Below are 23,274 nucleotides of genomic sequence, written 5' to 3' on the forward strand. Positions count from 1 at the left end.
CGTCTATGCCTTCAAATGCCCACTTGGGGACTGTAAGCTCCAAAAAACCCAGTATATAGGCAAGACAACAACATCTCTTTCTAGGCGTTTAACGATGCATAAGCAACAGGGCTCCATTAAGGAACATATAATCTCTTCCCACAACCAAACCATCGCCAGAGAAATCCTAGTAAACAACACAAAAATCATCGATAGATACAGCGATAGCAGGCGGCTTGACGTTTGCGAGGCACTACACATCAAGAAGTCAACACCAGCAATCAACAGCCAATTATTGCACAACTATATTCTACCCACCTCAAGACTCCGCTCCAATATAGAAGCATCAAGAAATATGGACCAATAGGCTTTCTACAAACACTTCTATTCAATACCCATTGTTTGTGTTCTGTCTTGTGTTGATACTTTTAATACCCTATTAATATCCCCTCTTGTTCTGTCTTGTGTTAATGCCACATCACCCCTCCCACCTCACTCAAATGTAGATATAAAATCGGAGATACGTAAGTTCTAATCAGTTGTGTATTTGTGAACTAAAGTCTTTGAAAATGTAATAAGTTTTACGAAACGCGCCCGTGTCGCGTCAGACTAGAAATAAAAATGAATTTTGGAGAATTGATTTTTTATTTACCTCCAACAGTGAAGCGTAATGTACAAAAGATTGAGAAAATTCGTGTTAGAATTATTAATCTTACTTTTTCGGTCATATTTAATAATATATATATATATATATATATATATATATATATATATATATATATATATATATATATATATATATATATATATATATATATATATATATATATATATATATTTATATATATATATATATATATATATATATATATATATATATATATATATATATATATATATATATATATATATATATATATATATATATATATATATATATATATATATATATAACTGAAAACTCACACCCCAGAAGTGACTCGAACCCATACTCCCACAACTGGTATGTACAGGGACGCCTTAATCCGCTTGACCATCACGACCGGACAAAAGGAAGTGATAGCCGAGGCTATATGAACCACTTCCCCGCCGGCACTCGGATGGTAATCTTGGGCATAGCATTTTATCAAATCACCTCATTCTTTGGGGCACACGTGAGGAACACAAATGCAAACAAGCCTGAATGGTCCCCAGGACTATATACAACTGAAAACTCACACCCCAGAAGTGACTCGAACCCATACTCCCACAACTGGTATGTACAGGGACGCCTTAATCCGCTTGACCATCACGACCGGACAAAAGGAAGTGATAGCCGAGGCTATATGAACCACTTCCCCGCCGGCACTCGGATGGTAATCTTGGGCATAGCATTTTATCAAATCACCTCATTCTTTGGGGCACACGTGAGGAACACAAATGCAAACAAGCCTGAATGGTCCCCAGGACTATATACAACTGAAAACTCACACCCCAGAAGTGACTCGAACCCATACTCCCACAACTGGTATGTACAGGGACGCCTTAATCCGCTTGACCATCACGACCGGACAAAAGGAAGTGATAGCCGAGGCTATATGAACCACTTCCCCGCCGGCACTCGGATGGTAATCTTGGGCATAGCATTTTATCAAATCACCTCATTCTTTGGGGCACACGTGAGGAACACAAATGCAAACAAGCCTGAATGGTCCCCAGGACTATATACAACTGAAAACTCACACCCCAGAAGTGACTCGAACCCATACTCCCACAACTGGTATGTACAGGGATGCCTTAATCCGCTTGACCATCACGACCGGACAAAAGGAAGTGATAGCCGAGGCTATATGAACCACTTCCCCGCCGGCACTCGGATGGTAATCTTGGGCATAGCATTTTATCAAATCACCTCATTCTTTGGGGCACACGTGAGGAACACAAATGCAAACAAGCCTGAATAGTCCCCAGGTCTATATACAACTGAAAACTCACACCCCAGAAGTGACTCGAACCCATACTCCCACAACTGGTATGTACAGGGACGCCTTAATCCGCTTGACCATCACGACCGGACAAAAGGAAGTGATAGCCGAGGCTATATGAACCACTTCCCCGCCGGCACTCGGATGGTAATCTTGGGCATAGCATTTTATCAAATCACCTCATTCTTTGGGGCACACGCGAGGAACACAAATGCAAACAAGCCTGAATGGTCCCCAGGACTATATACAACTGAAAACTCACACCCCAGAAGTGACTCGAACCCATACTCCCACAACTGGTATGTACAGGGACGCCTTAATCCGCTTGACCATCACGACCGGACAAAAGGAAGTGATAGCCGAGGCTATATGAACCACTTCCCCGCCGGCACTCGGATGGTAATCTTGGGCATAGCATTTTATCAAATCACCTCATTCTTTGGGGCACACGTGAGGAACACAAATGCAAACAAGCCTGAATGGTCCCCAGGACTATATACAACTGAAAACTCACACCCCAGAAGTGACTCGAACCCATACTCCCACAACTGGTATGTACAGGGACGCCTTAATCCGCTTGACCATCACGACCGGACAAAAGGAAGTGATAGCCGAGGCTATATGAACCACTTCCCCGCCGGCACTCGGATGGTAATCTTGGGCATAGCATTTTATCAAATCACCTCATTCTTTGGGGCACACGTGAGGAACACAAATGCAAACAAGCCTGAATGGTCCCCAGGACTATATACAACTGAAAACTCACACCCCAGAAGTGACTCGAACCCATACTCCCACAACTGGTATGTACAGGGACGCCTTAATCCGCTTGACCATCACGACCGGACAAAAGGAAGTGATAGCCGAGGCTATATGAACCACTTCCCCGCCGGCACTCGGATGGTAATCTTGGGCATAGCATTTTATCAAATCATCTCATTCTTTGGGGCACACGTGAGGAACACAAATGCAAACAAGCCTGAATGGTCCCCAGGACTATATACAACTGAAAACTCACACCCCAGAAGTGACTCGAACCCATACTCCCACAACTGGTATGTACAGGGACGCCTTAATCCGCTTGACCATCACGACCGGACAAAAGGAAGTGATAGCCGAGGCTATATGAACCACTTCCCCGCCGGCACTCGGATGGTAATCTTGGGCATAGCATTTTATCAAATCACCTCATTCTTTGGGGCACACGTGAGGAACACAAATGCAAACAAGCCTGAATGGTCCCCAGGACTATATACAACTGAAAACTCACACCCCAGAAGTGACTCGAACCCATACTCCCACAACTGGTATGTACAGGGACGCCTTAATCCGCTTGACCATCACGACCGGACAAAAGGAAGTGATAGCCGAGGCTATATGAACCACTTCCCCGCCGGCACTCGGATGGTAATCTTGGGCATAGCATTTTATCAAATCACCTCATTCTTTGGGGCACACGTGAGGAACACAAATGCAAACAAGCCTGAATGGTCCCCAGGACTATATACAACTGAAAACTCACACCCCAGAAGTGACTCGAACCCATACTCCCACAACTGGTATGTACAGGGACGCCTTAATCCGCTTGACCATCACGACCGGACAAAAGGAAGTGATAGCCGAGGCTATATGAACCACTTCCCCGCCGGCACTCGGATGGTAATCTTGGGCATAGCATTTTATCAAATCACCTCATTCTTTGGGGCACACGTGAGGAACACAAATGCAAACAAGCCTGAATGGTCCCCAGGACTATATACAACTGAAAACTCACACCCCAGAAGTGACTCGAACCCATACTCCCACAACTGGTATGTACAGGGACGCCTTAATCCGCTTGACCATCACGACCGGACAAAAGGAAGTGATAGCCGAGGCTATATGAACCACTTCCCCGCCGGCACTCGGATGGTAATCTTGGGCATAGCATTTTATCAAATCACCTCATTCTTTGGGGCACACGTGAGGAACACAAATGCAAACAAGCCTGAATGGTCCCCAGGACTATATACAACTGAAAACTCACACCCCAGAAGTGACTCGAACCCATACTCCCACAACTGGTATGTACAGGGACGCCTTAATCCGCTTGACCATCACGACCGGACAAAAGGAAGTGATAGCCGAGGCTATATGAACCACTTCCCCGCCGGCACTCGGATGGTAATCTTGGGCATAGCATTTTATCAAATCACCTCATTCTTTGGGGCACACGTGAGGAACACAAATGCAAACAAGCCTGAATGGTCCCCAGGACTATATACAACTGAAAACTCACACCCCAGAAGTGACTCGAACCCATACTCCCACAACTGGTATGTACAGGGACGCCTTAATCCGCTTGACCATCACGACCGGACAAAAGGAAGTGATAGCCGAGGCTATATGAACCACTTCCTCACGGGGCACTTGTGTTCCTCACGTGTGCCCCAAAGAATGAGGTGATTTGATAAAATGCTATGGTCAGATTACCATCCGAGTGCCGGCTGGGAAGTGGTTCATATAGCCTCGGCTATCACTTCCTTTTGTCCGGTCGTGATGGTCAAGCGGATTAAGGCGTCCCTGTACATACCAGTTGTGGGAGTATGGGTTCGAGTCACTTCTGGGGTGTGAGTTTTCAGTTGTATATAGTCCTGGGGACCATTCAGGCTTGTTTGCATTTGTGTTCCTCACGTGTGCCCCAAAGAATGAGGTGATTTGATAAAATGCCATGCCCAAGATTACCATCCGAGTGCCGGCGGGGAAGTGGTTCATATAGCCTCGGCTATCACTTCCTTTTGTCCGGTCGTGATGGTCAAGCGGATTAAGGCGTCCCTGTACATACCAGTTGTGGGAGTATGGGTTCGAGTCACTTCTGGGGTGTGAGTTTTCAGTTGTATATAGTCCTGGGGACCATTCAGGCTTGTTTGCATTTGTGTTCCTCACGTGTGCCCCAAAGAATGAGGTGATTTGATAAAATGCTATGCCCAAGATTACCATCCGAGTGCCGGCGGGGAAGTGGTTCATATAGCCTCGGCTATCACTTCCTTTTGTCCGGTCGTGATGGTCAAGCGGATTAAGGCGTCCCTGTACATACCAGTTGTGGGAGTATGGGTTCGAGTCACTTCTGGGGTGTGAGTTTTCAGTTGTATATAGTCCTGGGGACCATTCAGGCTTGTTTGCATATATATATATATATATATATTTATATATATATATATATATATATATATATATATATATATATATATATTTATATATATATATATATATATATATATATATATATATATATATATATATATATATATATATATATATATATATATATATATATATATGTCGTACCTAGTAGCCAGAACTCACTTCTCAGCCTACAATGCAAGGCCCGATTTGCCTAATAAGCCTACTTTTCATGAATTAATGTTTTTTCGACTACCTAACCTACCTAACCTAACCTAACCTAACGTTTTCGGCTACCTAACCTAACCTAACCTATAAAGATAGGTTAGGTTAGGTTGGTTGGGTTCGGTCATATATCTACGTTAATTTTAACTCCAATAAAAAAAATTGACCTCATACATAATGAAATGGCTAGCTTTATCATTTCATAAGAAAAAAATTAGAGAAAATATATTAATTCAGTAAAACTTGGCTTATTAGGCAATATATATATATATATATATATATATATATATATATATATATATATATACATGTGTGTATATATATATATATATATATATATATACATGTGTGTATATATATATATATATATATATATATATATATATATATATATATATATATATATATATATATATATATATATATATATATATATATATATATATATGTCGTACCTAGTAGCCAGAACTCACTTTTTGGCCTACTATGCATGGCCCGATTTGCCTAATAAGCCAAGTTTTTCTGAATTAATATATTTTTTCTAATTTTTTTCTTATGAAATGATAAAGCTACCCATTTCATTATGTATGAGGTCAATTTTTTTTTATTGGAGTTAAAATTAACGTAGATATATGACCGAACCTAACCAACCCTACCTAACCTAACCTAACCTATCTTTATAGGTTAGGTTTGGTTAGGTAGCCGAAAAGTTAGGTTAGGATAGGTTAGGTAGGTTAGGTAGTCGAAAAACAATTAATTCATGAAAACTTGGCTTATTAGGCAAATCGGGCCTTGCATAGTAGGCTGAGAAGTGCGTTCTGGCTACTAGGTACGACATATATATATATATATATATATATATATATATATATATATATATATATATATATATATATATATATATATATATATATATATATATATATATATATATATATATATATACACACACATATATTTATAATATACACACACACACTCATCCTAGCGCAGTAATTTATTGTGCAACCCATACCCATCCTGTTACCAATAGTTTGTGCAACCCATGCTCATCCTGTTACCTTTAGTTTATTGTTAGTTTAGTGTTACTACTATCCACTGTTGCCATTCTTTTTATCATTTCTTCATCTTCATTTCCTCTTATTAATGTTATATATACATGTACACATAATCATACATACATGCACATATATACATCACTGGAAACAGGAGACTTACCAGAAAGTTGGAAGACAGCTAACGTGGTCCCAATATACAAAAAGGGTGACAGGCAAGAGGCACTGAATTACAGGCCAGTTTCCTTAACTTGTATACCATGCAAGGTGCTGGAGAAGATCGTGAGGAAAAGGCTCGTAGAGCATCTGGAGGGAAATAACTTTGTAACGCACCACCAACATGGGTTCAGAGATGGTAAATCGTGCCTCACAGGGTTAATAGAATTTTATGACCAGGCAACGAAAATTAGGCAGGAAAGACAAGGGTGGGCCGACTGCATTTTCCTGGATTGCCAAAAAGCCTTCGACACAGTACCCCATAAAAGGCTGTTAAAAAAGTTGGAGCAACAGGCAGGAGTAAAAGGGAAGGTGCTCCAGTGGATAAGGGAGTACTTAAGCAACAGGAAACAGCGAGTAACGGTGAGGGGGAAGACATCAGAGTGGCGAGATGTCACCAGCGGAGTCCCACAGGGCTCAGTACTTGGACCCATCCTGTTTCTAATATATGTGAACGATCTTCCAGAGGGTATAGACTCATTCCTCTCGATGTTTGCTGATGATGCAAAAATTATGAGAAGAATCAAGACGGATGAAGATAGACAGAGACTACAGGATGACCTGGATAAACTGGAGGAATGGTCTAGAAAATGGCTGCTGAAGTTCAACTCTGGAAAGTGTAAGGTGATGAAATTAGGCGAAGGGAGCAGGAGGCTGAACACAAGGTATCATCTGGGAGGGGAAATCCTGCAAGAATCAAATAGAGAGAAGGATCTGGGGGTTGATATCACACCGAACCTGTCCCCAGAGGCCCACATCAAAAGAATATCATCAGCGGCATATGCTAGACTGGCCAACATAAGAACTGCCTTCAGAAACTTGTGTAAGGAATCTTTCAGAACCCTGTATACCACTTATGTAAGACCAATCCTGGAGTATGCAGCTCCAGCCTGGAGTCCATACCTAGTTAAACACAAGACAAAGTTAGAGAAGATTCAGCGGTATGCCACCAGGCTCGTCCCGGAACTGAGAGGATTGAGCTACGAGGAAAGGCTAAAGGAGCTGAACCTCACATCCCTGGAAAACAGAAGAGTAAGGGGAGACATGATAACCACCTACAAAATTCTCAGGGGAATTGACAGGGTGGACAAAGACAAACTCTTCAGCACGGGTGGGACACGAACAAGGGGACACAGGTGGAAACTTAGTACCCAGATGAGCCACAGAGACGTTAGAAAAAAAATTTTCAGTGTCAGAGTAGTTAATAAATGGAATGCGCTAGGAAGTGATGTGGTGGAGGCTGACTCCATACACAGTTTCAAATGTAGGTATGATAGAGCCCAGTAGGCTCAGGAATCTGTACACCAGTTGATTGACAGTTGAGAGGCGGGACCAAAGAGCCAAAGCTCAACCCCCGCAAGCACAATTAGGTGAGTACAATTAGGTGAGTACATATGCGGTAAATCCACAGAAATGAAATATGGAATTTTCCGCATACAAATGATCATTGTTTCGTGATCGTCAATTGCATATATACATATACATTCACATACATATTCAATCACCCACACAAATACACACATCAATAATCTTTGTATCACAAATGATTCAACAAGAGGCTCACAAGTCACTATACTAGGCACTGTACATCTATGGTGAGTCGTCCAATTACTAGTCTTGCTCTACACCCACCCAACTGGGCGGCAGCTTAACAGTCATGTGCTCCACACCCACCCAACTGGGCGGCAGCTTTACAGTCATGTGGTCAACACCCACCCAACTGGGCGGCAGCTTAACAGTCATGTGCTCCACACCCACCCAACTGGGCGGCAGCTTTATAGTCATGTGCTCCACACCCACCCAACTGGGCGGCAGCTTAACAGTCATGTGCTCCACACCCACCCAACTGGGCGGCAGCTTAACAGTCATGTGCTCCACACCCACCCAACTGGGCGGCAGCTTTACAGTCATGTGCTCCACACCCACCCAACTGGGCGGCAGCTTAACAGTCATGTGGTCCACAACCACCCAACTGGGCGGCAGCTTTACAGTCATGTGGTCCACACCCACCCAACTGGGCGGCAGCTTAACAGTCATGTGCTCCACACCCACCCAAATGGGCGGCAGCTTTACAGTCATGTGCTCCACACCCACCCAACTGGGCGGCAGCTTAAGTCATGTGCTCCACACCCACCCAAATGGGCGGCAGCTTTATAGTCATGTGCTCCACACCCACCCAACTGGGCGACAGCTTAACAGTCATGTGCTCCACACCCACCCAACTGGGCGGCTGCTTTACAGTCATGTGCTCCACACCCAACCAACTGGGCGGCAGCTTAACAGTCATGTGCTCCACACCCACCCAACTGGGCGACGGCTTTACAATCATTTGCATGAATTACTTACAGTAAGCAAATTTTAGATACTTCGCTAAGATTTCGGGCAGCACATCATTATAAATGAAGTACTTACACTTTTCTTGGACACCAATGATGGTGTTATCTCTGAATTCCGCGATTTTTTTTAAATTCCAGTACTGTATATAATGACGCAAAGTATGCGAATAGTTCTGCAATAGTGATCCTATCCTGCGTCATAATTTACATACATATCTACTTCTGTTTTGTGTATTAAAATTACTACATTTTTATGTTAATTTATTTCTGTAAATGATGATGATGATAAATTTCAATAAATGTAAGAACATAAGAACGGAAACTGGTCGCGTAAATGGAAATGGTTGGGTACATTTCCTTTCACCTACCTAATGCGAATATTCATATGTCCGGACACTGGCGATGGTGTGGTATTGCCTATTTATTTGACCATATCTTTGCTTTCATTTAAGATATGTTTTCCTTGAAATGTATTTACATTATCGTCTACATCTGTCTTTATTCTGAAATAAAAACCTTTTTACGTTACTTTGCATTGACGTTTGACGTTACTCAGGGAGTGTGCAGGCCTTCACACTCCCTGAGCGAGCCATCAAGTAACTATAAAAAGGCATATTTATTTATTTATTTATTTATACATATACAAGAATGTACATAAGGAATGTGAGGATACAAATATGGTAATTACAGTCTTGTAAAGCCACTAGCACGCGCAGCGTTTCGGGCAGGTCCTTAATCTAAGAAAATTTTAAGGAGGTAAATACTTGCAAAATTATAGACAAAAAATGATAACAGATTACATGAAATGAAAAAAAGATGAGAGAAAATTGTAGGTACAGTATATTAAAGCACATAGGTAGCTAAGATTGATTGCAATGACAGCTTGAATGGTAGTTGACAAAAAAATTGGTAGGCATAATACAGCAGAAACAATATAAGATTGGTTGCAATGACAGCTTGAATGGTAGTTGACAAAAATTGGTAGTCACAATACAGCATATGGCTAGCACATAAAAGAAGACAGCAATGAACACAATGATAAGGTTGTTTGAAATTACATAAAAATTAGGAGATTGGGTAACACTAGGTACAGAGCAAATTTAAAGCTCAGTGTAGGAAACTAAGAAGATGAAGTTAGGTACTTTTTGGTTTTGCTTTTAAATAAGGCAAAAGTTTTACAGTTTTTCAATTCACTAGGGAGTGAGTTCCATAGACTAGGTCCCTTAATTTGCATAGAGTGTTTACACAGATTAAGTTTGACCCTGGGGATATCAAAGAGATATTTATTTCTGGTGTGGTGATAATGGGTCCTATTACATCTGTCCAGGGAGAGTTTCAGAGCATGGTTTGCATTTAAGAACAGGGTTTTGTAAATGTAGTTGACACAAGAGAATGTGTGGAGGGAGTTAATATTTAGCAAGTTTAGGGATTTAAACAAGGGAGCTGAGTGTTGTCTGAAAGCTGAGTTAGTTATCATTCTGATAGCAGATTTTTGCTGTGTGATGATGGGCTTAAGGTGGTTTGCAGTGGTAGACCCCCATGCACAGATACCATAATTAAGATAGGGGTAAATTAGTGCATAATATAGTGAGAGGAGAGCAGAGTTAGGAACATAATATCTGATTTTGGAGAGTATACCAACTGTCTTAGAGACTTTCTTAGTTATGTGTTGAATGTGGGTGCTGAAGTTGAGTCTCTTGTCTAGGAATAGGCCAAGAAACTTGCCATCATCTTTATTACTGATGTTAATGTTGTCTATCTGTAGCTGAATTGCATTTGATGATTTGCTTCCAAATAAGATGTAGTAAGTCTTTTCGATGTTTAATGTTAGTTTGTTCGTTGACATCCATAAGTGGACTTTTTTTAATTCATTATTCACAACATTATTTAGTGTATGTGGGTTGAGGTTTGAATAGATAAGAGTAGTATCGTCAGCAAACAGTATAGGTTTGAGAATATTAGAGACATTAGGCAGATCGTTTATATATATAAGAAATAGAAGAGGTCCTAAGATGCTGCCCTGTGGCACTCCAACGGTAATTGGTAGAGTGGACGAAGTTGTATCATTGATGGTTACATATTGGTGTCTGTCACTAAGATAGGATCGGATGTAGTCAAGGGCAAGGCCTCGGATTCCATAATGCTGGAGTTTAAGTAAGAGGTAGTTGTGATTAACAGTATCAAAGGCTTTTCTTAGGTCAATGAAGAGTCCAATCGGAAACTCATTTTTGTCAAGGGCTGAGTAGATAACGTCAAGGAGACTAATGATTGCATCGTTGGTGCTCTTTTGGGACCGGAAGCCAAACTGGCACTGGATTGGGTTCACCAATCTCCCAGTTGCATCTGTAACCTAGACGTAGTCTATATAACCTAACTGCTATTTCCCTGTGGATTCCTTTTGGGATATTTAACCTTTCTAATTTGGTTGCCTGGAGATACCATGTTGCAGATGACGAACCTTCAGCTATTCTCTGGTGCAGGTAGGCTTTGTTGAGATGTGAGAGTTTTTTGGTGATGATATTTTTTATGTTCTCTAGGCTGGGTTGAATTGTTTTATGTATCACTGGATGACGAGTTGCCAATTTAGCAATTTCATCAGCTTTTTCATTTAATGGGATTCCAATATGGGATGGGATCCAGTTTAAAGTTATGTTGAGTCCTTTGCCTTTAGCGACTGCTCCAAGATACAAAATGGTGGTAATTATTTCCACATTATCTTTCCACTGTTTTTGTCCTAGTATTTGAAGTGCAGCTTTTGAGTCTGTGTGTATGATTGCATTTTGAGTGTTTTGTGCAATCACATATGCGAATGCCTGTTGTATGGCAAACAGCTCAGTTTGGGTTGATGATACTAGTCCTCCCAGTCTCCAATATGCCTGTACGCTGGTCGTGCAAAAGAGCAGCGCCAGCACTCTCATATTCTGTGTCCACCGATCCGTCTGTGAAGATGTGAGTGGCTACTGCTATGCTATACGTTTGCTCTTCTATTATGCGCCTTAGGATTGTCGGATCATAGGAAGCCTTTTTCAATGGGAGACTTTCTATTACTATTTTGAAAGTAGGCTCTTCCCACGGCGCGGAAGGAGTGTAATTTGGGTGTGGATGATCACCCTCTCTATCAATAATCATGTTTTTTAAATGTAGTCTGTTTAGGACTTTTCCTGCTCTTGCAACCCAAGAGTTCCCATTGTTTTGGCCTAGTCCAACCACCAAGGCCTGCCGTACTGGGATTGGATCAGAAGAAATAATTATCTTACTGATAATTGTAGCTGTCCTTTGTGATATTCTTTCTTGTAGAGAGGGCAAACCCGTCTCCAGTCTAAGAGTTTCAAGCCTGGTCCACATAGTGCCATTCTCCCAGTGCAGCTCTCATAGCATTGTTTTGGGCAACTTCAAGCTTTTTCCACTGTTGGTGTGATAGATTTGTGAGTGCAGGTGCGGCATAATCGATCACTGATCTGACTGCCTGTACATAGTATGTGCGAAGGACTTGCAGATTGGCTCCTCCAGAAAGGGAGGTTAGCGACCTGAGGATTGCCGTTCGGGCTGCAGTTCGCTCTCTCAAGTATGTGACCTCAGCATTAAAATTCATGTGTGTGTCCAGGATGATTCCTAGATACTGATAGGTGTCGACCCATTCTATTGGTTGACCCTGTACAGTGAGTTGGATGTTGGGCTTCGCTATTTTTATGGGCATGGCCTTTGACTTTGAGGGGTTGAGTTTGATCCCAATCTGTTTTGCCTCTTTACTGATGCAGTCTAAGCATTTGGGTGCAAGGCGCGCCGCATCCCTTCCTTTTATAATGATGACAAAGTCGTCCGCGTAGTTTAGCAGCCTGCAGTGATGTGGGAGTTTCAACCTCATTATTCTTTCCATTAAACAGTTGAAGAGAAGAGGGCTGAGAATACCTCCTTGCGGTGTACCATTTTCATGTCTTTTGTACTCAGAGACTGTGCCATGAAGTTTTACTCTTGCTTCTCTGTTTATGAGACAGTTTTTGGTCCAGGAGAGCAGGTTGCCTCTGACCTCTTTGTCAATGAGGCAGCAGAGAATAGCTGGGGCGCTAGCCAGTTCAAAGGCTTTTTCGAGGTCCAGGAATATCAGCATTCCTGGTCTGTCATTCAAGTGGGCTAACAGAGTTGTAATACATTCCACTGTGCCAACCCCTCTTCTATAGGCATACATATCATGGTGCAGTTTAGGCATTTTCCACTCCAGTCTGTTGAGTGCCATTCTGTCAGCCGTCTTGGCTGCACAGCTTTGGAGAGAGATGGGCCTGGGATTAGCTGGATCTTTGGGTTTTGGGATCGGCACTATGTCTGCTCTATTCCAAGCAGAAGGTCTAGTTTGAGAAGTCCAGGCTAAATTAATTAGCCTTAGGTATGCAGCGTCTTCCTCTGGGCCGAGGTTTCTAATCATTTTATAGGTTATTTTGTCGGCTCCAGGGGATGTATCCTTGGAGTTTTTCTTAGCCCTATTGAGTTCATCCAGTGTGAAGGGGGCATTAGTGTCAGAGACTTCTTCACATGCTGTAAGGATTCTGTGCCACCTTTCTTCCTCTAGTCCGGTCTGTACTGCTAATACACCTGGTGGAAGTTGATTGCTGGCTGCTCTCTCTGCAAACCTGGTTGCCAGTACTTCGGCTTCCTGTTGAGGATCCTTGGGGTGTGGAGCTTTAGGTGTTTTATTCCTTTTGGCCCGGTGAATTTGCTGCCACATCTCTCCAAGAGAGGTGTGTTCATTCAGGTGTGAATACCATTCCAGCCACTTTTATTCTTTTATTTGTCTGGTCTCTCGATGTACATGTTCCTTGACCTCACAAAGTAATATCCTGTTGCGGTCACTTGGCTGCTTTTTGTATAGCTTTCTTGTTCTATTGAGTCTATGGTTGAGTTCTTTGACACGTTCGCAATAGTATCAATGATCTTTATGGTGTCCGGTGGACTGTTTTTTCAGTGGGATTGAGTAGTTGGCTGCACTTTGAATCATAAGAACAAAGGCAACTGCAGAAGGCCTGTTGGCCCATACGAGGCAGCTCCTATTTATAACCACCCAATCCCACTCATATACATGTCCAACCGATGCTTGAAACAATCGAGAGACCCCACCTCCACAATGTTACGCGGCAATTGGTTCCACAAATCAACAACCCTGTTACTGAACCAGTATTTACCCAGGTCTTTCCTAAATCTAAACTTATCCAATTTATACCCATTGTTTCGTGTTCTGTCTTGTGTTGATACTTTTAATACCCTATTAATATCTCATTTGTTATGTCCATTCATCCACTTGTAAACCTCTATCATGTCACCCCTAACTCTTCGCCTTTCCAGTGAATGCAACTTGAGCTTTGTTAATCTTTCTTCATATGAAAGATTTCTAATTTGGGGAATTAACTTAGTCATCCTACGCTGGACACGTTCAAGTGAATTTATATCCATTCTATAATATGGCGACCAAAACTGAACTGCATAATCTAAATGGGGCCTAACTAGAGCAAGATATAGCTTGAGAACCACACCAGGTGTCTTGTTACTAACGCTGCGATTAATAAATCCAAGTGTCCGATTTGCCTTATTACGAACATTTATGCATTGATCCTTTTGTTTTAAATTCTTACTAATCATAACTCCCAGATCCCTTTCGCAATTCGACTTCGCAAACTCAACACCATCTAGCTCGTATCTTGTAACCCTATCATCATTACCTAACCTCAGAACTTTACATATATCAGCATTAAACTGCATCTGCCAATCCTTCGACCATTTCAAAACCCTATCTAGATCAACTTGAAGTGATTGTGAGTCCTCCTCCGAATTAATTTCCCTACCGATTTTCGTATCATCGGCAAATTTGCAAATGTTGCTACTCAAACCTGAATCTAAATCATTTATATATATTATAAACAACAGAGGTCCCAGGACAGAGCCCTGAGGCACCCCGCTTACAACATTTTCCCACTCTGACTTGACTCCATTTATACTAACTCTCTGTTTCCTTTGGTATAGCCATGCCCTAATCCAGCTTAATATAGCAACCCCAATACCATGAGACTCTATCTTTTTAATCGATAAGATAAAAGTAATCGTAAGATAATCGATAGTAAGATAAAAACTAAACACTACCTAATAAATTCCCTGTAATCTACCTCACTCCTCTATTGTCAACCCATGTCTGTTATTTTCTTCTTTTTTTTTTTAATCAACACTGTCAACCTATTGTATTTGTGCTGCTTTTTCAGTCATGTTCCCCCTTTTTTTATCTTTATTTGTATTTGTTCTCAACACTTTTTATTCTTTATGCTCAATTAGTATTAAGTTCTAGATATTAATGTTTTTCTTGCCCGAAACGCATTGCGTAATAGTGGCTTTAGGCATTGTATGTACTAGCTCTATCTATATATCAATCCATTAATGTAACATCACTTGTATGTATATACCTTACCTGAATAAACATCTGAATCTGAATCTGAATCTAATCAGTCTTTCATGTGGCACTGTATCAAAAGCTTTGCTAAAGTCAAGGTACACAATATCGCAATCCTTACCACTATCAACTGCCTCAACAATGCTAGAATAAAAATATAACAAATTTGTTAAACATGAACGGCCATTTATAAAACCATGTTGCGACTCAATTATTAATTTATGTTTTTCAAGATGAAGACGAATTTTATTTGCTATTATAGATTCGGATAACTTTCCCACAATAGATGTTAGGCTAATTGGTCGATAGTTAGACGCAAGTGATCTATCTCCTTTCTTAAAAACTGGTATCACATTAGCAACTTTCCAAAACTCTGGCACTCTGCCTGACTCTATTGATTTATTAAATATGGTTGCCAGTGGGTCACAAAACTCCTCTTTGCATTCTTTAAGCACACTGGCAAACACTTCATCCGGCCCTGGGGATTTGTTTGGTTTGAGTTTTACTATTTGTTTAAGAACACCCTCCCTGGTAACTGCTAAACTCGTCAACCTGTCCTCGTCCCCACCCACATAGACTTGTTCGGCTGAAGGCATATTGTTAAGTTCCTCTTTAGTAAATACAGATACAAAATATTTAAATATTTATTAAAAATACTACTCATCTCTTCATCACTATCTGTTATTTGACCTGTCTCAGTTTTTAATGGACCTATCCTTTCCCTAGTCTTAGTACGATATAACTGAAAAAACCCTTTAGGATTTGTGGTCATAGCTTGCTCTGCTATGCGAACTTCATAGTTTCTTTTTGCTTTCCTTATCTCTATTTTAACATTTCTAACCAGTTGTACGAATTCCTGTTCTAAAGCGACCTCCCCATTTTTAATCCTTTTGTACCAAGCTCTCTTTTTACCTATAAGGTTCTTCAAATTCTTTGTTATCGACTTTGGGTCATTAGTATTCGATCTATTCAATTTGTATGGTATACTCACCCCTTTTGGGACTGGATATATTTTGTGCTACTAATTGTGATTGGGTCATTCTTCATGATCAACTTGTGCCTGGTTGTTATTGCTACTCAGTTTTCAGAGACTAAGAAGCGAGAAATGGAGCGAATGAAAATGGAGCGTGCCAGGTTTCAGTCAACTAGTACACTTGCATCTGGTTCCACTTCGGAACCAAATTCATGCTATGCAGAAATTATAAAATATATTGCTCACTTATGGAGACGAGGAAAGAGAAAATTTTACATTCGGTGCAAACAGTTTCGCCGGAGAAACAAGTCTGATCATCCTCATCAGCTGAGCCTCAAGAAGCAGCGTCGTCGTCGACAATATGAGGCAGCACAGAGTGCCATTATCAGTCGGGAAGGTGGAGCATCTGGAGTGCCAAGCACTGTAGTAGCCATGGCTCCTACTGTTGGTGGCATTGGACCTGGTGGAGCCTTAACTGTGATGAATAACATAAGCTCAACATCTCCACAGCTTTTGTCACCTCCAGAAGTACACGAAGTTCCAGACGACTCGAGAAACAATAATGCTCCCTGCATTAGCCCAGAATTTTCTGACATAGATCCTCAAGCCTCCACACATCGTCCTGTTCTCCTCAAAATCTCAAGCGGTACAAGTGGGGATGGCAGCAATGAGCTCTTGCCACCATCACCAGGTGGTCAGGGCACCTGTACCCCACGACAGCATCGACGTAGCTCTGTCACGTTCAGTGATGTAGTGCTTCTCCATGGTCATGCTGGTGAGACAGCAACAAAAAATGTCTGTCACAGTGAGAAGACTACGCAAACTGACGATGAACCTCTAGATCCATCATATTTCCATGAGCCCTTACCCCATCACCTCACACACCAGGACCACCTTCTCTTATGCCCCCTGCTCTACTACCCCCAGCCCTCCTACCCCTTAACAAGAATAAATCTTCCTTGCGTTCTGTCTCGCGAACACCCTCAAATAATGGTTCAGGGGGAAAAGGTTCTCTCACTTGTGGAGAACTACTGGCACTTAGTGGTGCTCTTTCTGCTGCTTTGCCCACACACTTGGGCATTGACTCCCGTTCCGTCCACACACTTTATTCTTCATTGGCCAAAGGAGTCAAACACTTTTCAGCACCAACTTTATTCTTTTCTGCTGATCAAGCCCCTGCAGGTTTCACAAATTACTATTCAGAGTCTGATTCCTGTGACTCAGAGTCTGACTGGAGTGATGAAGATTGGAAGGATGAGGGGACAAAACAGCTTTCTTTAGCCCACAGATTTTGTTCACAAATTCGTGTGTATATACACACGGATCCACCAGCTTCTTCGTATGAAGAAGCTGGTGGATCACCGATACTTTCCACGGGGCATTCTTATTGCTATCCTCATCAACACCCTCAGCATGGGCGTCGAGTACCATAACCAGCCAATGATGTTGACAATTATTGTGGAACTGAGCAACTTCGTCTTCTCAGCCGTGTTTGCCGTCGAAATGTTGCTAAAGGTTATTGCCGAGGGATCCTTTGGTTACATAAGCAATGGTTTCAATGTTTTTGATGGCATCATTGTCATCCTCAGGTAATGTGATAATAAATTTGAGAAAGTTGTTTGTAAGCTAATTTTAATTTTATGCAAATTTTTTTTGCATTATTAGATTTAAGATTGTATTTTCTGACATGTCAAAAATAATTCCAGATACAGTAAATGGAAATTGGTTGGTACAAAGTTGTTATATTGTTAGAAAAATGCTAAGTTGATTTTTGAAGCACAAAAACAGTAATTTTATTACTACATATATGTAGTATTCAACACGAATATACAAACATCACTAACAACTTGAAATAATAATAAGATAAGAATAAAGGACACTACAGAAAGCATAAGTATACTTAGCTCCATACCCATTGAATTTTCATGTCATCTTCCACCCAAGGTGAGCATGGGATTAACAAGTGGATAATCTGGGAACATACAAACCAAACCCTCAAAGAAACATGCTAAAACCTCTCTTAACTACAACTCTCCTCTCAAAACCTCTCTCTCAACAACAACGGCGAGAAACAATGGGCAGAGTTTCTTTCACCCTATGCCCCTGTTACCTAGCAGTAAAATAGGTACCTGGGTGTTAGTCAGCTATCACGGGCTGCTTCCTGGGGGTTGAGGCCTGGTCGAGGACCGGGCCGCGGGAACACTAAAAAGCCCCGAAATCATCTCAAGATAACCTCAAGAAGATCCTACATCACTACACAAAAGGGGCATAACTGGCCGACCCCTCACAGTGTTCAAGAGAGAACTGGATAAGCACCTCCAAAGGATACCTGATCAACCAGGCGGTGACTCATACGTAAGTCTGCGAGCAGCCGCGTCCAACAGCCTGGTTGATCAGGTCGGCAACCAGGAGACCTGGTCGACGACCGGGCCGCGGGGGACGTTAAGCCCCGGAAGCACCTCAAGGTAACCTTAAGGTATCCTACGCTGGACACGTTCAAGTGAATTTATATCCATTCTATAGTACGGCGACCAAAACTGAATTGCATAATCTAAATGGGGCCTAACCAGAGCAAGATATAGCTGAGGAACCACACCAGGTGTCTTGTTACTAATGCATCGATTAATAAATCCTAGTGTCCTATTTGCCTTATTACGAACATTCATGCATTGATCCTTTTGTTTTAAATTCTTACTAATCATAACTCCCAGATCCCTTTCGCAATCCGACTTCGCAATCTCAACACCATCAAGCTCGTATCTTGTAACTCTGCAAATCATCACTACCTAGCCTCAGAACTTTACATTTATTAGCATTAAACTGCATCTGCCAATCCCTTGACCATTTCAAAACCCTATCTAGATCAACTTGAAGTGATAGTGAGTCTTCTTCCGTGCCAATTCCCCCACCGATCTTCGTATCATCTGCAAATTTGCAGATGTTGCAACTCAAACCTGAATCTAAATCATTTATATATATTATAAACAACAGAGGTCCCAGGACAGAGCCTTGAGGCACTCCACTAACATGAACCCAGCGATAGGTGACGTAAAAGGGGATTTCGATGTGGATTTAATATATAACTTATTTAAGAATATTCTAAACAAAGCACAGGAACATTGTATACTATACAAATTCAATAGATCGAATACTAATGACCCAAAGTAGATAACAAATAACTTGAAGAACCTTATAGGTAAAAAGAGAGCTTGGTACAAAAGGATTAAGAATGGTGAAGTCAGTTTAGAACAGGAATTCATACAACTAGTTAGAAATGTTAAAAAAGAGATTAGGAAAGCAAAAAGAAACTATGAAGTTCGCATAGCAGAGCAAGCAAAGTCAAATCCTAAGGTTTTTTTTCAGTTATATCGAACTAAGACTAGGGAAAGGATAGGTCCATTAAAAACTGAGACAGGTCAGGCGCAGACAGTCTCAGTCAGGCGCAGACAGTCTCAGTGAGAGGGTGTGTTAGCCGGAGCTCCTGAGTGTTGTTATATTATCATAGCAATATGGAAGTTGTAGTGAAGGACCTGGTGACTCTAGTGGGAGCCCTGAGGACAGAGTTGGACTCTCTGCGGGAGGAGGTGCGTCAGCTGAAAGAACAACGAGAAGTAACGAAGGAGGAGACCAGTAGTAAAGGGACCTCGTCTTGGAGAGTTGTGAAGGACAGGGGCCTTAAGAAGACTTTGATAAAGCCGCCTTCAAACGCCATAGCAACTTCTAATTCATTTGACGTTTTGGAGGACGAGTGCTGTGGTGAGACTGCGGATCGCGCAAAAGGGAAAGCAACGAAGAGCAAGGAAGCGCAGGCCCCTCAGAGAGTAAAGGAAGTACCTAAGCAAACCATAGTTGTGGGAGATTCCCAGATAAGGTATTTGGATAGAACGTTTTGTGCCAGAGATAGGGGGAACAGGTTAAGGGTTTGCTATCCCGGAGCTGGTATTGGTGATATTATAAACAACATGAATGATATTATGGCTGGAAATGGGAACAATCCCGTTATTTGCATTAGCGTGGGAGGAAATTATGTTGGTCGAGTTAGGAGTGAGGAACTGATTAAAAGGTATAAAACAGCCATAGAATTAGTTAGGAGCAAGGGAGGAATCCCGATCATATGTGGCATTCTTCCAAGAAAGGGAGTGGGAAATGAATGGATATCGAGGGCACTTGGTGTCAATTGCTGGCTGGAAAGATATTGCAAATCAAATGCAATATCTTTCATAGACAACTTCTATGGAAGAAATGAAATGTATGCTCGGGATGGGGTGCATCTATCGAGGGCAGGGGTTGTTGCTGTTGCGAACTCATTGGAACCAGTGGTTAGAGGCATTTGTTTGGGTTTAAACTGTTAGTAGATAGTGGTATGGGAATTGATTTGGAGGAAGGAAATAATAAAAGTATGTGTTTGTGGGAGAAAAGAATTGGCTAAATGATCAGGGAAAGAGAAGGACCTCAAAATAACTATTCACTTAGGGTATATTACACTAACACTAGAAGTCTGAGAAACAAAATAAACGATTTAAATGCTCTTGTCTGCACAGAAAAAAATAGATATTATTGCACTTACCGAAACGTGGATGAATGTAGAAAATAGAGAGCTATTAGCTGAATATTAAATCAATGGATTTAAACTATTTCACACAGATAGATATATTAGACGAGGAGGGGGAGTAGCCATATATGTTAGGGACAAATTGAAATGTAGTCTCAAAGAGGGAATCAAAACTGAGCTACATACAGAAACTATTTGGATAGAATTAAACGAAAAAGCAAATAATATTATAATAGGAGTTATATATAGGCCACCAAATTTAGACAGAATGGAAGCAAAGCATCTATGGGAGGAAATATCTAGAGCATCTAGATCTAACAGTATTTACGTCATGGGTGACTTTAATTTTAGTGGAATAAACTGGTTGAATAAAACAGGGAATAATGAAGCAGAAGATTTTATAGAATTAATTGACGATTGCTTTCTTACGCAACACATTAAGGAACCGACGCGGGGAAATAATATTTTAGATTGTGTTAACTAACAGGGAAACACAAATTAAGGACATCGAAATAGGGAGTGAGCTAGGGAACAGTGATCATAAAGAAATTAGATTTTGCATTGAATGGAATAGATCTGTAGGAGAAAATACTGTTAAAGTGCCTGATTTTCGAAAAGCTGATTTCAATAGCCTAAGAATTTTTTGGGGTCAAATAGATTGGAAAGTCTTGGGTATGGGGTGTGGGCCGGTATTGGAGCTAGACGTTAACCCAGCGATAGGTGACGTAAAAGAGGTTTTCGATGTGGATTCAAATCATAACCTATTTAAAAATATTCTAAGCAAAGCCCAGGAATGTAGTATACCATATCAATTGAATAGATCGAACACTAATGATCCAAAGTGGATAACAAGGGATCTGAAGAGCCTTATAGGTAAAAAGAGAGCGTGGTACAAAAGGATTAAGAATGGGGAAGTCAGTTTAGAACAGGAATTCGTACAACTGGTTAGAAATACTAAAAAAGAGATAAGGAAAGCAAAAAGAAACTATGAAGTTCGAATAGCAGAGCAAGCGAAGACAAATCCTAAAGGGTTTTTCCAGTTATACCGGACAAAGATTAGGGAAAGGATAGGTCCATTAAAAACTGAGACAGGTCAAATAACAGATAGTGATGAAGAGATGAGTAGTATTTTTAATAAATATTTTATATCTGTGTTTACTAAAGAGGAACTTGACGATATAAACTTTACGGGGTTCTGTATACTGTATGGAGGTTCTGTATACTGTACACTGTTCTGTATACTGTACACTGCTCTGTATACTGTACGCTGTCCTGAATACTGTACACTGTTCTGAATACTGTACGCTGTTCTGTATACTGTACACTGTTCTGTATACTGTACACTGTTCTGTATACTGTATGCTATTCTGTATACTGAACACTGTTCTGTATGCTGTACACTGTTCTGTATACTGTACACTGTTCTGTATACTGAACACTGTTCTGCATACTGTACACTGTTCTGTATACTGTACAAGATTCTGTACACTGTATGGGGTTCTGCCTACTGTACACTGTTCTGTATACTTTACACTGTTCTGTATACTGTACAAGATTCTGTATACAGTACGCTGTTTTGTATACTGTACACTGTTCTGTATACTGTATGAAGTTCTCTATTGTGTTCACTGTTCTGTATACTGTACACTTTTCTGTATGCTGTACAGGGTTCTGTATACTGTACACTGTTCTGTATTCTGTATGCTGTTCTGAATACTATACACTGTTCTCTATACTCTATGCTGTTCTGTATACTGTACGCTGTTCTGTATACTGTATGCTGTTCTGTATACTGTACACTGTTCTGTTTATGGTACATTGCTCGGTATACTGTACGTGGTTCTGAATACTCTACGGGGTTATGTATACTGTACTCTGTTTTGTATACTGTACACTGTTCTGTATACTTTACGGGGTTCTGTATACTGTACGGGGATCTGTATACTGTACTCTGTTCTGTATACTGTACTTTGTTCTGTATACTGTACAGGATTCTGTATACTGTACACTATTCTGCAAACGCTACGGGGTTCTGTATACTGTATGGGGGTTCTGTATGCTGTACACTGTTCTGTATACTGTACACTATTCTGTATACTTTACACTGTTCTGTATACTGTATGGGGGTTCTGTATACAGTACACTGTTCTGAATACTATACATGATTCTGTACACTGTACACTGTTTTGTATACAGTACGGGGTTCTGTATACTGTTCGGGATTCTGTATACTGTACACTGTTCTATATAGTGTACACTGTACACTGTTCTGTATACTCTATGGGGGTTCTGTATACTGTACACTGTTCTGTATAATGTACACTATTCTGTATACTGTACACCGTTCTGTGCACTTTATGGGGTTCTGCATACTGTACACTGTTC

At 41.1% G+C, this 23,274-nt stretch overlaps 1 pseudogene; it reads left to right on the plus strand.

The window, feature by feature from the left end:
• The window catches only part of LOC138352966 (voltage-dependent T-type calcium channel subunit alpha-1G-like), a 34,370-nt pseudogene extending 16,440 nt beyond the window's left edge, over positions 1–17,930 (plus strand).
• The last annotated feature ends 5,344 nt before the right edge of the window (positions 17,931–23,274 follow it).

The sequence above is a fragment of the Procambarus clarkii genome, chromosome 55 (genome assembly GCF_040958095.1).
Source record: "Procambarus clarkii isolate CNS0578487 chromosome 55, FALCON_Pclarkii_2.0, whole genome shotgun sequence".
Lineage (NCBI taxonomy): Eukaryota > Metazoa > Arthropoda > Malacostraca > Decapoda > Cambaridae > Procambarus > Procambarus clarkii.